Genomic DNA, 16,051 nt, shown 5'->3' with positions numbered 1-16,051 from the left:
GTAGAGAAACATAGCCAGCCACAACCCACGACTGGACATGGAAGGGACTCAATAACAAGTATCCCATCCACACCCTCCACCAGCCCTACCAGAGCCAGCCGGCTACTCATTCACACTAGAAGTGTCCAGAGACATGCCTTTCATCAATACTTTGAGAAATAAATTTGTGACAACGAGCTCCAGCATCCTTAAAAGCTCTGTGACTATTCTTCTCTGTCAGCCAGACCTTACAAAGGTAACTGCGGCCACTCAATTGGAAAACTTAAATATGGTGAGAGTATTTGGATTCCAAGGTGTCAGGAGCCAAATGGTGGCATTCGACTGCCAAAGGGTAAGGCAGGCCTACTTACTGTAATTGACAGCAGATTCAAACAGCAATCAGAGCAGTCTGCCAATGCAGACCTATGGCATCATGGTGTTCTTAGAAGAGAAAGAGATAGGAAAAATACTAAATTCTTAATCTGTCTATGCAAAAAAAATCTAGACCCAATGACCAAAAGCATAAAATGAATCATAAAAACAGACTCATGGCTTCTCAATCAATTCCCAGACTTGAGCCAGTTTACAGACACAGAATCAGGCCTGTAAACTCCCCAGAAGGGGAGGTCAGGTCCCCTAGAGGAAGAACCCTGGTATACTATGGAAAATATAAACTGTTAATCTTTTTTCCAGTCTTCCCCGAAGGGACCTACAGCCTTTCCTCAGGGTAACTGTGCACTGGGGAAAATGAAATAACTAGATTCTTGGGGGTCTACTGGGCATTGGCTCTGAACTGACACTTCTTCCAGGAGACCCAAAATGCCTCTGTGGCCCTCCAGGCAGAGTAGAGGTTTGTGGAGGTTGGCAGATCAATGAAATTTTAGCTCAGGTCAATCTCACAGCGATTCCAATGGATCCTTAAACCCAGCTAATGAGAGGGATCTCATATGTTACAGGAGTGAGCCTGCTCTGGTGCCCCTGCCAGGCTCCGTCATTCATTGGGAGCAGCCTGGAGGAAATGTGGCCTCAAAGAATGTGATGGTGGATCCAGAGGTGTGGCAGCTGGAGCTGTCAATCACCCCCTGAGATCTGAGAGGCTTACTTTCCATGGCCACCACACGTGTCACTTATCTCTTTGTGAATTTGAGTACTAGGACGAGAAAAAATGAAAAGTACTCATTACAATTAGTGTTATATGGGGAGGAATCAAAAGTTATGCAGATGGAATAAATTGAGGGGCACACAAAGACCCTTTAAGCTTTTGAAATACTCTCTACTTTGCTGCCACAGCACTTACATTACCAACCATTAGTATGTTTCCCTTGGGTCAGAGCTTTAAAGACATATATGACAGGTATTCATTGGGCGTGTTGATCTTTAGGACGTGCCCAGCCATATGATTTTGTTGCTCAGATGGCACTCTGTTGGCCTTTGGTGGAACACATGTCGTACTTCATGTTCTCATTAATTTACTTTGCTATCTTCCCCAGAGGGTAAGAGTTGTGTCTTATTTGATTCTATAACACATCTGATCCTGTCGCATAGTGAGCTTTAAAGGAATGATGAGTGAATGAAATGACTGGATGTGGGAGTTAATGAGTTTGTCATTTAAGGAATCGAGAAGAAATGGCCTGTAGACCAGGTAAATTTAGGTGAGGGCTAAAAGAGAGCATCACTGTTGGACAGTGGGAATTGATGGATACCCAGTAAGTGCGTGCGAAAGCAGGGGGAGCCTTAGTTAATATATGTCGACTTCACGATATTCCCTTGGTCTAACTGTTGTTCAGTTTGCAATTCGTTGTCATGTTGATAACACACTTTATCTGTTTTTCTCAACTTCTCCCCAAAGCTCTGTCTGCAGGGGGTCAGAATAACCTGTTAACTCAGAAATTCTAGTAAAAAAAATAACCAAAACTGGTCATACTGTTAGGTGTTATAGAAAGGGCAAACAAATTGACTGCCACTTCTGAATTGATTGCTTTGGCATTTGCAAATGCCAGAGCTTGTGTAGAAGGATAGACGTCTTATGGAAACCGTCTTGGGACAAACCTTTTCACCAGAACTCTGGGGTTCGTCTGAAGTTGGAGCTCCCGTCATGTAAGCTCCAGTTATAATTAAAGTTCAGACGAATGTATTTGCAAGATAGGTTTAGTCTCATTAAACTTGCCCTGATTATTTTATATAACTGCAGTAAGAATAACCATATAGGCTCTTCTTAAATTTGCTTTGCTGAAAATTTTGCCAGGGAATCTCGGATTAGACTTTTAAAAATCTCTCCACACTAGGAAGCCAAATCAAGGCAGACATCAGACTTTGCCTGCGGAATCTAATACCTGAAGATTCCCTGACCCGCCAGAAAATGGAAATTTTTACATACTCTAAGTCTGGAAACCCTTGAAGCCAGGCATTTTATGGACGTTCTCAAATTTGACATTCTAGTGAAAGTGTTGGTAATATAACCAATGCTTATGACTGTACCCTGTTATAAAGAGGATAAATTATTATCGAACTTATTCAAATAAACTTATTGTCATTAAAAAAAAACCTCACAAATATTGTCCAAATTCTGGAAGGATCATGTAGAGAGAAAGGCAAACATTTCCATTATTGTTTACAAAAGGGTACTTTACCACATTTCTGTAAACCACAGATAATTTATAAGGAAAGTTTTTCTTACATCTGGGAAATAAAACTTAAAGAGAACCAGCAATGTTTCAAATTTACAAAGCCATAAACACCCATAAATCTTCATCAATTCATTCAGTTTTATGTAATTAATTCTTGTTCTGCTTGATCTTTGTTAGCTGTTTTATAAATTCATCAGTTTCTTCATTTGAGTGTTAGAAATTCCTACCCCGTCCCATGGTATGATCTCTAAAGTGTCAGAAGCTTGTATTTATCAGGGTTATTTTCATCCTTCCCTTGAACCTCCTTGAAAACATACTTTTTGATATAGTTGCTTATAAAAAGTTTTCAGAAAGGCATCAGAATAAAGCAACAAGACTTGAAATGGCCATAATTAAAAACCTGATGAGAGTTCATTATATGATGAGTTCATTATATGACAGCTGACCAAGAAATTTGGTTATTTCTGTGACATACAATATTTTAATATAGTAACCAGACTTATAATAGATAACATGTTAGATTTCTAAGATTTTTATTCAGTTTATGCACATATTAATAACACAACCATACAAATACAACTCAAAGAAGAGTAAACATAATTTCTTACGTTGACAATGCTTTCTACACAATTTAACATATCACATAAACAGAATTGGCTTAATATGTCTCTTTCATACTTTCGGGGCTCTTCTGAAATGTCCCAAATTTAGTTTGAGGTTAAAAAAAAAAGACAATTTTGCCGGGCGCGGTGGCTCAAGCCTGTAATCCCAGCACTTTGGGAGGCCGAGGCGGGTAGATCACGAGGTCAAGAGATCGAGACCATCCTGGTCAACATGGTGAAACCCCGTCTCTACTACAAATACAAAAATTCAGCTGGGCATGGTGGCGTGTGCCTGTAATCCCAGCTACTCAGGAGGCTGAGGCAGGAGAATTGCCTGAACCCAGGAGGCGGAGGTTGTGGTGAGCCGAGATCGCGCCACTGCACTCTAGACTGAGTAAAATACTGCATCTCCTTTTGAAGCCTTTTAATTAAAAAAAAAAGACAATTTTATAAATTGATTTTGGGAAATTTATTAAACATATCGACAGGTTTAAAACACTTGATCAAAATAAGCTCACAGGTGACTGTAAAATAATAGTCATTCATTTGACCACAGTGATAATTAAAAGGCTTCAAAAGCAAATGCAGAAGTTTACACAGAAAAACCTTCTATAAAATACCTTCATTTTTTTTAAGACTGTTGTTTTGTTTAGTTTTGTTTTCAGGGACTGGATCTCACTCTTTCGCCCAGGCTGAGGTGCAGTCATGCAATCACAGCTCACTGTACCTTTGAATTTCTAGACTCAAGCAATCCTCTCACTTCAGCCTCCTGAGTAGCATTTTATCCTTCTATAAATTTTAAGAAGCCAAAACTCAGCTGAGTAGAGTGGCCCATGCCTGTATACCAGCTATTTGGGAGGCTGAGGCATACACCACCATATCTGGCTAATTATTTTTATAAAGAGGGTAACCAGCTTGCTTTGTTAGCCAAGCTGATCTTGAACTCCCGACCTCAAGCAATCCTCCCACCTTGTCCTCCCAAAGCACTGGGATTACAGGCATGAGCCACCATGCCTGGCCCAAGGCTTAGTTTTCTTAAGTAATGAAAGACCTAATAAAGAAATCATGAAGCATAAGAAATTACTTTGATAAAACACAACATCTTTGTTTCCAAGGCCAATTACTTAGAAAGTAAAGAAGAAAGCCTTTATTGTTATTTTTTATTAAGAGGAGTAAATACTCTAAGAAAATTTTGTGCTGGGCGTGGTGGCTCATGCCTGTAATCCCAGCACTTTGGGAGGCTGAGGTGGGCTAATCAGGAGGTCAGGAGTTCGAGATTAGCTTGGCCAATATGGTGAAACCCCATCTCTACTAAAAATACAAAAATTAGGCGGGTGTGGTGACACACCCCTGTAGCCCCAGCTACTTGGGAGGCTGAGGCAGAAGAATCGCTTGAACCCAGGAGGCCAAGGTTGTGGTGAGCCGAGATCTCGCCACTGCACTCCAACCTGGGGACACAGTGAGACTCTGTCTCAAAAAAAAAAAAAAAAGAAAAGAAAAGAAAAAGAAAAAAGAAAAGAAAACTTAGTTAAGACAGGAGAGCATTTCATTTCGCATCAGTGTACTTTTCATATTAAACCTTTATTTTTAGAAAAATCTAAAAACAATTATCTTCTACTTTTAGCAAACTGATTACATACATTTCCTTCATAAGGAATAGAAAGAAGATAAGATTAATCTCCACAAGCCTTTTATCACTTGCTTACGTCTTCAGTTGTATCCTACGCTTCCTTCTTCCTCATATTGGAAGAACTCATCATTCTACCTTATGACAAACATTTACTTTCCTTTTCCCCTTGTTCTTTTGACCATAGAAATTCTCTTATACCAAAAAAGAAAAAAATTTCTTTCTCTTTTTAGCTATATGTTTTTACCAAAAAATACATCCTCATTACCTTCCTCACATCTTTCTCCTACTTACTGGTTCCTGCCTGCCTTGTTTTTATTTCATTCTTTTTTTTTTTTTTTTTTTTTTTTTTTTTTGTCTTTTTCACCCAGGCTGGAGTGCAGTGGCGCAATCTTGCCTCATTGCAACCTCCACCTCCCAGGTTCAAGCGATTCTCCTGCCTCAGCCTCCCTAGTAGCTGGGATTACAGATGCCCATCACCACACCCGGCTAATTTTTTGTATTTTCAGTAGAAACGGGGTTTCGCCATGTTGGCCAGGCTGGTCATGAACTCCTGACCTCAGGTGATCCACCCACCTCATTCTCCCAAAGTGCTGGGATTAAAGGCATGAGCTGCCAAGTCCAGCCTATTTCATTCTTAAATCCATATTTTGAAACAACCTTTAAATAATTTTGAATCGCTTTATAATAAAAATGTATCCTCCTGTCTTTATAATAATTTTTCTCACCAAAAATGTATCTTAAATTTTGTGTTCAGAATTATGCTGCATTAAACTTTATGTACAGAATTGTTTCTCTTATTTCTAGTACTTTATATATATTAATTAGAATTTTAATTCTTAGCCATTGTGACCTAGACTACTGTAGACTAATTCCATTTCATAGTTTCTAGAAATATGTGCTTCCTCAACGTATAATTTCTTCTTTTTTCTTTTTTGAGAGAGAGTTTCACTCTTGCTGCCCAGGCTGGAGTGCAATGGCGCAATCTCTGCTCACCACAACCTCTGCCTCCCAGATTCAGGCGATTCTCCTGCCGCAGCCTCCCAAGTAGCTGGGATTACAAGCATGTGCCACCATGCCCAGCTAATTTTGTATTTTTAGTAGAGAGGGGGTTTCTCCATGTTGGCCAGGCTGGTCTCGCTCCCGACCTCGGGTGATCTGCCCCGCTCAGCCTCCCAAAGTGCTGGGATTACAGGCATGAGCCACCGCACCCGGCCCTCAATGTACAATTTCTTAGTGTGGAACAGGACATATTTACTAACAGATCTAAGTATGTTTTGTCTTTCTATAAAATTTAAGAAGCCAAAACTAAGCTGAGTGAAGGAGCTTATGCCTGTAGTCCCAGCTACTTGGGAGGCCAAGGCAGGTGGATAGCTTGAGCCCAGGAGTTCAAGACCAGCATGGGCAACTTGGTGAAACCTTGTCTCTACAAAAATCACACACACACACACAAATTAGGTAGGTATGTTAGTGTGCACCTGTGGTCCCAGCTACTTGGTGGATTGAGGCAGAAGGATGTCTTGAAACCAGTAAGTTGAAGCTGCAGTGAGCTGCGATCTTGCCACTGCACTCCAGCTTGGTTGACAAAGTAAGACCCTGTTTCAAAAAAAGAGAAAAATCTTAAAAGTATTTTAAGTAGACACATTTTATAAAACAATTATTCTTGAAAAGTATAAACTTTTACCTCATTTACATCTAATTTACTCATTTTTAACAATTATGCTTGAACTTTTCGTGAAAATTTTATGCAACACTGAACAAAACCAGTTAGCCATCATCTCACCTTGTTTCCCTGTTCACCTTTTTTGTTTTTTTTGGTTTTTTTTTTTTGAGATGGAGTCTCCCTCTGTCACCCAGGCTGGAATGCAGTGACACGATCTTGACTCACTGCAACCTCTGCTTCTTAGGGTCAAGCCATCCTCCCACCTCAGCCTCCCAAATAGCTGGGATTACAGGTGCCCACTACCATGCTCCGCTAATTTTTGTACTTTGAGTAGAGACAGGATTTCACCATGTTAGCCAGGCTGGTCTCGAACTCCTGACCTCAAGTGATTTGCCCACCTCGGCCTCCCAAAGTGCTGGGATTACAGGTGTGAGCCACTGCACCCACCCTCCTGTTAACCATTTTGAAAACATGAGGGTGATGGGAAATCATCACCAAAGCAAGGATCTTAAAGACACGGGCATTGTGCTGCTCAGAATACACAGCTTTTTTTTCCTTAAACCAATATTTAGTCTGATTTACCAAAGATTCGCCCAAATCACATGAACTAAAAGGCATTTAAGTTAGTTTCTATTTTCCTGATAAAATACTTAAGTGCTTATTTTTCTTTAGTTAGAACTCTTTCATACATTTTCATAGACAACCATCATATGTGTGTAACACATATAGACACACAGACATACAGATGCACAAAACAGACAAAAGGAGATCTTCTAGCTTTTAGCCAAATTGATGACACACAAAATTCTTCATTTGCCAGTTTTCGCATACTTTTTCTCATCCCTTTCAGATCATCAATCCTGTCACTCACTGTTAGCTAGGCACCCTAAATTTCCACTTCCAAAGTTATGACTCCTAAGTGAAACAAGGTAGAAAATTTACACCTCAGAGACAGAATTAGATCTGAACATTATTATTTGCAGAAACAAGGAAGGCAGAGGTAAAGTTCCAGGTAAGACAAGTCGGCCAGGAAAAGCACCTTAAAAGTTTCTAGTGACTTAGGTACGAAGAGGGAGACAATCTTACTTATGGAGAATTTCTGTATGCATGTACATTTCTTTTACAAAATGCTTCAGGCAGGGCACGGTGGCTCACGCCTGTAATCCCAACACTTTGGGAAGCTGAGTCAAGCGAATCACCTGAGTTCAGGAGTTTGAGACCAGCCTGGCCAATATGGTAAAACCCCATCTACTAAAAATACAAAAATTCACTGGATGTGGTGGCACATGCCTGTAATCCCAGCTACTCAGGAGGCTGAGGTGGGAGAACTGCTTGAACCCAGGAGGTGGAGGTTGCAGGGGGCCGAGATTGGGCCATTGCACTCCAGCCTGGGTGACAGACTGAGGTGCCATCTCAAAAAACAAACAAACAAACAGAAGTCTCAAAATAGCCAGCTAAATTTCAGAAAGTTGTATTTTAGAGCCTGATTTAGCTTAAGAGGCAGTTTTTTCAACTTATTTCTTAATGAGAGTATTGACTTTAGGGCAGAGTTCAGTGATGTATCTAGGCCTGCTTGACCTGAGAGTCTAACTTTTACAAATATTTTATTTAGCTTCGTTTTAGTCTTTGGGATGGGACAGTAACTCAGTGAAAAAATTGGTACATTTAATTCATATCAATTAGCCATTTAAGCTCTTTGTTTTGTCTTTTTTAAAGAGCCTTTTAAAGGAGGCAATAAAAAAATTTAAAGTATTTTTAGATGGGTTCAATGTTGTTCATCTGGAATGTTCCACATAATGACCATCACAATTTTAAATGATTTTTATGAAGCTTTAACCATTATTATAAGCATTTGCAGCTTCTGCAGTCTAATACTTACCCAGATGACCGCTGAAAACACGGCTGCTGTGCAGGACACAGATTAACTTATATGCAAAGTTTTTTTCAATAAATATATTGGAAAAAACGTTTGGAAATTTACAACAATCCGGAAAAATATGCATACTCTGTGCAAGTCTAGAAATATCAAAAAAATTAAGCAACAGTTAAGTATGTCACAAATGCATAAAATATACGTATAGTCTATTTTATCATTTGATACAATAAAATACAAATTTATTTAAAAAGTGCTATAGCTTAGATGTCTGACCCCTCCAAACCTCAGGTTGAAATTTAATTACCAGTGTTGGAGATGGGGTCTGATAGGAGGTATTTGGGTCCTGGGGCAGATCCCTCATGAATAGATTAATGCCCTCCCTGCGTATAGGGCGGTAGTGAAGGAGTTTTCATTCTGTTAGTTCCCTGGATTTTTTGTTGTTTTGTTTTGTTTTGAGATGGAGTCTCGCTCTGTCACCCCACCTGGAGTGCAGAGATCTCAGCCCACTGCAGCCTCCGCAGCCTGGGCCCAAGCGAATCTCCTGACTCAGCCTCCTGAGTAGCTGGGATTACAGGTACCTGCCACCACACCTGACTAATTTTTGTGTTTTTAGTAGAGACAGGTTTTCATCATGTTAGCCAAGCTGGTCTCAAACTCCTGAACTCAAGTCGTCCGCCCACCTTGGCCTCCCAAAGTGCTTGGATTACAAGTGTGAGCCACGGTGCTAGGCCGAGACATAGTTGTTAAAAAGATCCTAAGGCTGGGTGTGGTGACTCATACCTGTAATCCTAGCACTTTGGGAGGCTGACGCAGGAGAATCACTTGAGGCCAGGAGTGTAAGACCAGCCTGAGTAACAGCAAAACCCCATCTCTACCAAAAAATAGAAAAATTAGCCAGTGTGGTGGTGCATGCCTGTAGTCCCAACAACTAGGGAGGCTGAGGTGGGAGGATTGCTTGAGCCCAGGAGGTTGAGGCTGTAGTGAGCCATGATTGTGCCACTGCACGCCAGCCTGGGTGACAGAGTGAGACCCTATCTCAAAAAAATAAATAATTAAAAAGAGTCTTAAGCCTCCCCCTTCCGTCCTTCCTTCTTTTGCTTTCTCTTTCACCATGTGATCTCTTCACAGGCCAGCTCCCCTTTGCCTTCCAGTATGAGTGGAAGCAGCCTGAGGCCCTCAGCAGATGCCTGTTAGCCAGCAGAATTGTGAACCAAATAGACCAAATAGTAAAAAGTTTCTTTGCAAATTACCCAGTCTCAGGTGGTGCTTTACAGCAACACAGAATGGACTAAGATGAAAAGTTAAAATTTATCAAAACATGCACACAAACACAGATCATTTGTGGCGCAATTTACAGTTGGGAGGAATGCAAACAAACATAAAGATACAGTATTAAATCACAACTGCAGAAAATGAACAACAGTACTATTGTATTACTGTAATAATTTCATAGCCTCCTCCTATTGCTGTGATGGTGAGCTCAAGTGTTACAAGTATCCGCTTAAAATGTCATCTGATGCTAATATCTCCGTGTGAACAGTTCATCTCTCCAGTAAATTGCAAATTGCAGCAAAAAGTGATCTCTTGTGGTTCACAGGTGCTTTTCATCACGCTTGCTGTAATACTCTAAACCTTGAATAACACTGTGGAACCCGTGCAGACTGCCACTAGTAATGCCGGAGGTGCTCCTAAGAAACAGAGAAAAGTCATGACATTGCAAGAAAAAGTTGAATTGCTCAATTGTACCACAGATTGAGGTCTGCAGGTATCATTGCCTGCCATTTCATTGTGTAAACAGATGACATAAACTTACGGGATGGATAAATATAATACTATAGATATATTTTCTCTTCCTTATGATTTTTGTAATAACATTTTGTTTTCACTAGCTTCCTTATTGTAGGAATACACTACATAATACATGTAACATACAAAATATGTGTTAATCAACCATTTATGTTATTTGCAAGGCTTCCAGTCAATAGCAGGATAGTAGTAGCTCACTTTGGGAGAGTCAAAAGTTATACTCAGATTTTTGAGTTTGCAGGGATCGGTACACCTGATCCCCTCATTGTTCAAGGATCAACTGTATATCCACAAATTAGTGTGTGGCATAGGGTAGCTGCTCAATGAATATTTGTACAGTTATTTAAAGACCATGAGATTCTGGGGGCCAAGGGTTTTCTAGTATGTTAGAGTATAACGGAGTTCACCACAGAGAGCGGGATAAGTAAGTCTGTCTGAGCATGGTGCTGGCTTTGTGGGGCAGGGCCATAGCAGCCCCCATGGCTGGATTAGTAAATTACTTTACACTGCTTCTTAGACTTCTGCAAGCTGAAAAAACTTGGTCATTGGCCGGGTGCAGTGGCTTACGCCTGTAATCCCAGCACTTTGGGAGGCTGAGGCGGGCAGATCACGAGGTCAAGAGATCGAGACCATCCTGGGCAACATGGTGAAACCCCGTCTCTACTAAAAAAATACAAAAATTATCTGGACATGGTGGCGTGCGCCTGTAGTCCCAGTTACTCGGGAGGCTGAGGCAGGAGAATTGCTTGAACCCAGGAGGCAGAGGTTGCAATGAGCTGGGATCGTGCCACTGCATTCCAGCCTGGTGCCTGGCAACAAAGCAAGACTCTGTCTCAAAAAAAAAAAAAAAATGACTTGGTCATAAACACACAGGAAACTTCCAGAAAGAACTGGGGAGAGTGCAAAGAGAATGGGAAGTCCTAAAAAGATGGTAGCTGCCACAGTCAAAGCAAGGAGGTTTTTCAGGTTAATGTGATCAAAATTTTACCCCCTGGCTATTGAGGTTTGAGACACACAGATTACATGTGAAATTCCAAACGGTATGCTTTCATGAACTAGAACTAATAGCGTGGTAACTCTACACATGGTGAGAAAGTACTTAAAATATCCCATCCTACCCTTTACAAACCAGAGTAGGCCCAGTTGTTTCTGCAGTTCAGTTTACTCTATTTTCAACCTAATACTTCCTGGTCAAATATCAGCATCTTTCCTTGACCAAAATGGCTTCTATCTGAGCAATACTGCCTGAGCTAAAAGCTTTTCTTGGCTTCATTTTTCTGTGAAGGAATCACTGCTGTGGACTGAATGTTTGTTTCACTGAAATTCGTATGTTGAAAGGCTAACCTCCCCTTTTTCTTCCAGCATGAGTGGAAGCAGTGATGGTGTTAGAAGGCGGGGGTCTTCGGGAAGTAATTAGATCAAGAGGGTGGGGCCCTCATGCCTGGGATTAGTGGCCTCAGTAAAAAAAAACATGAGGAATTTTCTTTCTCTGTCTCTGCTCTGTGTCTTGTGAGGATACAATCAGAAGATGGCCATCTGCAAACCAGGATTCAGGCTCTCATCCTGCAAGAGATCCGCTGGTGCTTTGATCTTCGATCACCCGGGCTCCAAGAAATAAATTAGAAATAAATTTCTGTCATTTAAACTAGCTGGTCTATGGTATTCTATTGCGGAAGCCCAAACTGACTAAGACAGACACATACACGTATGAATATCTATGCGCACATTTTTATCTAGGGCATATCCTGAAGTTGTTTGATGATGATAGTATTTAGCACACCTAATGTGAAGACATCTACATATCATTTATTTTTTTATTTTTAATTTTTTTGAGAGGGAGTCTCACTCTGTCACCCAGGCTGGAATGCAGTGGCGTGATCTTGGCTCACTGAAACCTCTACCTCTGGGTTCAAGTCCCACCTCAGCCTCCAGAGTAGCTGGGACTACAGGTGTGTGCCACCACACCTGGCTAACATTTGTGTTTTTGGTAAAGACAGGGTTTCACCATGTTGATCAGGGTGGTCTCAAACTCCTGACCTCAGGTGATCCACCCGCCTCAACCTCCCAAAGTGTTGAGACTACAGGCTCATTCAGAGATCTTGACCTCTTAGGAAAAGAAAATGGCCAAAAAAATTGTCCTGGTTTGTTTTATGTTGCTACAACAGAATAGCACAGATTGGGTAATTTATAATAAACTCGAAATTATTTGACTCACAATTTTGGAGGCTGGGAATTCCAAGACTGAGGGGCCACGTCGGGTGAGGGCCTTTTCACTGCATCATCCCTGGCCAAAGGCGAAGAGCAAGAGAGCACGTGAAATAGCAAGAGAGGGCTGAACTTGCTTTTATAACACACACACTCTTGTGATGATGAACCCACTCATTAGACACACAGGTAAAATAGATAATGATACTAACCCATCCATGAGAGCAAAGCCCTCATGACCTAACCACCTCTTAAAAGTTCCACCTGTCACCACTATTGCTCTTGGGATTAAGTTTGCAACACATGATGCTTGCGGGAGACCTTCGAACCATAGCAGGAATAAATCAGGTAAGAGGGTGTGTGTCTTGGTCCATGTGTCACTATAAAGGAATACTTGAGGCCAGGCAAGGTGGCTCATGTCTGTAATCCTAGCACTTTGAGAGGCTGAGGCGGGTGGATCACGAGGTTAGGAGATGGAGACCATCCTGGCTAACTCGGTGAAACCACATTCCTACTAAAAATACAAAAAATTAGCCGGGCGTGGTGGCACATGCCTGTAGTCCCAGCTACGCAGGAGGCTAAGGCAAGAAGAATCGCTTCAACCAGGGAGGTGGAGGTTGCAGTGAGCTGACATCCTGCCACTGTACTCCAGCCTGGGCGACAGAGCGAGGCTCCATCTCAAAAAAACAAATACAAACACAAACACAAACAAACAAACAGGAATACTCGAGGCTGGATCATTTATAAAGAAGAGAAGTTTATTTGGCTCATGGGTCTGCAGACTGTAGAAAAATGTGGCACTGCCATATGCCTCTGGCAAGGGGCTCGGGCTGCGTCTACTCATGACCAAAGGCTAAGAGGAGTTGGCGTGCGCAGGGGTGCAGAGATCACGTGGCAAGAGAGGAAGCAAGAGAGACGGGGGAAGTGCCAGGCTCTTCTTAACAACCAGCTCCCGTAGGAACTAATAGAGTGAGAACTCGCTCACCACTCAAGGAGGACACCGAGCCGGTCATAAGGGATCTGTCTCCATGACACAAACACCTCCCATTGGGACCCACCTCCACCATCAGTGATCAAATTTCAATGTGAGGCTTGAGGGACAAACATCCAAACTACAGCAGTGGGCAAGAGTAGTGACAATGACTATAAGGAAAGTAAGATTCAACCCTCCCCTTTGGTGGTACGGCTCGAGGTAATTCAGTGTGATGGACAGACTCATAGTTTTTTTTTTCAAGACAGAGTCTCGCTCTGTCACCCAGGCTGGAGTGCAGTGGTGCCATCTCAGCTCACTATAACCTCTGCCTCCCGGGTTCAAGTGATTCTCCCACTTCAGCCTTCCCAGTAGCTGGGATTACAGGCACCCACGATCACAACCAGCCAATTTTTCTATTTTTAGTAGAGATGGGATTTTACCATGTTTGCCAGGCTGGTCTCGAACTCCTGAATTCAGGTAAACACCTACCTTGGCCTCCCAAAGCGCTGGGATTACAGGTATGAGCCACTGTGCCTGGCCAGATCCATAGTTTTTTTGTTTGTTTGTTTTTATTCATAGCTTTTTAAATAACTGCCACAAGAGAAAAATTACTGGTGATGTGTCTTTGTCCTTGTTTTATGTTTTCGTTAATGACTTAAATGGCAACATCGAAAGCATGCTTCATACTCATCAATGTCACAAAACTCGGGAAGGGTGCTTGATAATAGACTCAATATCCAAAAAGTTCTCCTTGGTTGGGATGTGAAAATGAAACTAACAAATAGAACTTCATAAAATTACATATTCAATCAATTAACTAATTAATGTCAGTTAATATTAAATCAATTGCATATCTAATTTATGCCCAGTCTGACAGTTTCTTATGGAAGAAGACACATGAGCTAACAGAATGAAGAGGCTGCTAAGAAATTTAACACAATATTAAACTGTAATGATAGAGTTTTGTTCAAACTGAAGCAGGAAAAGATAACACTCTTTGGGGTGTATTCTTATCATGACTGAAATACTACGAGTGAAATCTAGATATCCAACTTTATCAATCAGTTCTCGCACTGCTACAAAGAAATACCTGAGACTGAGTAATTCATAAAGAAAAAAGCCTGGGCGTGGTGGCTCATGCCTGCAATCCCAGCACTTTGGGAGGCCAAGGTAGGCAGATCACCTGAGGTCAGGAGTTCGAGACCAGCCTGGCCAACATGTCAAAACCCTGTGTCTACCAAAAATACAAAAATTAGCCGGGCATGGTGGTTCGTACCTGTAATCCCAGCTACTCAGGAGGCTGAGGCAGGAGAATCGCTTGAACCAGGAGGTGGAGATTGTGGTGAGCTGAGATCACGCCATTGTACTCCAGCCTGAGCAACAGAGATGGATTCTGTCTCAAAAAATATATATAAACAAATAAGGTTTAATTGGCTCACAGTTCTGTAGGCTGTATAGAAAGCCTGGTGGCATTTGCTTCTGGGGAGCCCTCAAGGAGCTTTTACTCACAGCAAAAGGTAAAGTAGGAGAAGGCGTCTTACATGGCAAGAGCAGGACCTAGAGAGGGGGAAGGTTCTATACACTTTGAAACAGCCAGATCTCCTGAGAACTCACTCACTAAACACTATCAACTGGGGCGTGGTGCTAAGCCATTCATGAGAACTCTGCCCCCATGAGCCAATCACCTCCCTCCAGGCCCCACCTCCGCATTGGGGATTACATTTCAACATGAGATTTGGGTGGGGACACGGATCCCAACCATATCATTAACTTTCAGAGATGCTGAACAAGCAGGCCCTCAGAGGAGTTAGGAAAGAAGGATAAAGAGGGGTCTTGGATGAGCTTGGCATGTCAGGGACGTTTATTCAGGAAAAGAGAATCTCTAGGGGGCAAATGACAGGCATGTTCAATTCCTTGGAAGGGAAGTCACGTGGAAGAGGAGTGTTGTTATTCTGTCTGCCTCCAGAGGGCAGAAATAAAACCAGGGGGAGAAAGCTGCAAGGAGGCAGTTTCAGAAGACTTGGTTTACAACTAGAGTTGCTGATAAAAAACTGACTCTTCAGAAGTAGCTTTTCCTCTCCCTGCTGCTGTTCAGACTGAGGCCAGGTTCTTAGCTGTAATTGACATGGGAGCCAAGATTTCTGCTTTGGGAGGGACAGCAGCATCAACCCTGTGATTTTTAAGAGCCCTGGCAGTCATTCAGCTTCTACCTGAATAGTTCTGGTAACTGTGGGACAGATTTCCTTGTTTAAAATGTATTTTTTTTTTTTTTTTGAGACGGAGTTTCGCTCTTGTTACCCAGGCTGGAGTGCAATGGCGCGATCTCGGCTCACCACAACCTCCGCCTCCTGGGTTCAAGCAATTCTCCTGCCTCAGTCTCCCGAGTAGCTGGGATTACAGGCACGCACCATCATGCCCAGCTAATTTTTGTGTTTTTAGTAGAGACGGGGTTTCACCTGGTTGACCAGGATGGTCTTGATCTCTTGACCTCGTGATCCACCCTCCTCGGCCTCCCAAAGTGCTGGGATTATAGGCATGAGCCACCGCACCCGGCCTAAAATGTATTTTTAAAAAATAAAATATTGAGCTAAAATTTGCTTATCTTGCCTTGAACAATAGAAAAGAAGGCGAAGCCAGCCAGTCGCAGTGGCTCATGCCTGTAATCCCAGCACTTTGGGAGGCCAAGGTAGGCA

This window comes from Sapajus apella, unplaced genomic scaffold (assembly GCF_009761245.1).
Source record: "Sapajus apella isolate SASKATOON/1434 unplaced genomic scaffold, GSC_monkey_1.0 scaffold101, whole genome shotgun sequence".
Classification (NCBI taxonomy): domain Eukaryota; kingdom Metazoa; phylum Chordata; class Mammalia; order Primates; family Cebidae; genus Sapajus; species Sapajus apella.
The sequence above is the reverse complement of the archived record's forward strand: the minus strand, read 5'-3'. Positions refer to the sequence as shown.